This window comes from Cervus elaphus, chromosome 30, assembly GCF_910594005.1.
Source record: "Cervus elaphus chromosome 30, mCerEla1.1, whole genome shotgun sequence".
In the NCBI taxonomy this organism is placed as follows: domain Eukaryota; kingdom Metazoa; phylum Chordata; class Mammalia; order Artiodactyla; family Cervidae; genus Cervus; species Cervus elaphus.
The window spans coordinates 21,642,320-21,643,332 of record NC_057844.1 but is presented as its reverse complement, the minus strand read 5'-3'; positions in this window follow the sequence as shown (position 1 = coordinate 21,643,332).

The following is a 1,013-nucleotide window of genomic DNA, read 5'->3' as shown; positions in this document are numbered from 1 at the left end:
GGGCATGCAGGTTTGATACCTGGTCAGGGAACTAAGATCCCACATGTGGCACCGGGCTGCCAAAAAAAGTTTTTAAAAAAGGGAAAGAAAAGAAAAACTTTTACTAAGCACTTACTACCTGCCAGGCCAAGAGCTTTATATATTTACTCATTCATTCTTCACAAGACTTTAGGTAGGTATAATAAGATTATCCCAATGTTACTGCTGAGGGCACAGAGAGATTAAGAAACTTGTCTAAGCTTATCCAGCTTGCGGGAAGTGGAGCTGGAATTCAAAGCTGGGAGATTTTGGCTTTTGGAGTGAGTTTTAACCTCTATAGTTAGCATTTCAAGACTTTTTAAATGCCTTTCAGTCTTCTTTTTGGAAAACAAAATAAAAAAATTCTGAATGTCCTTTCTCCCTCCACCTCTTTTCTCTTTATTGACCTAAGAATTATTTGGCGTAAACATACAAGTCTAACGGACATTTTGAAAAGCAAGAGGAGAGTTAAAATTAAAGGTAATGTTGTCTTTTATTTTATTTTAATATGGTCTTTTAAAAAAAGGTAAAGGAACTTCCCTGATGGTCCAGTGACTAAGACTCTGCCCTCTTAATGCAGGGGGACCGGGTTCAATCCCTGGTCAGGGAACTAGATTCCACAAGCTGCAACTAAAGATCCTGCATGTTGCAACTAAGACCTAAATAAATATTTAAAAAAAAAAAAAAAAAGTAAAGAGGGGATAATGGTCATATTATACATCAAAACGCATTTAAAATTATACTGATTAAGGGGCTTCCCTGGTGGCTCGCTTGCAAAGAATCCATTTGCGAGTACAGGAGACACAGGGTGCGGTCTCTGGTCTGGGAAGATCCCACATGCTGAGGGCAACTGAGGCCATGCACCACAACTACTGACCCTGTGCTCTGGGCCCCCAAGCCTCAACTACTGAACCCCCTGCACCCTAGAGTCAGTTCTCAGACAAGCCACCACAGCAAAGAGGGACACCCACTCTCTGCAACTAGAGAGAAGCCTG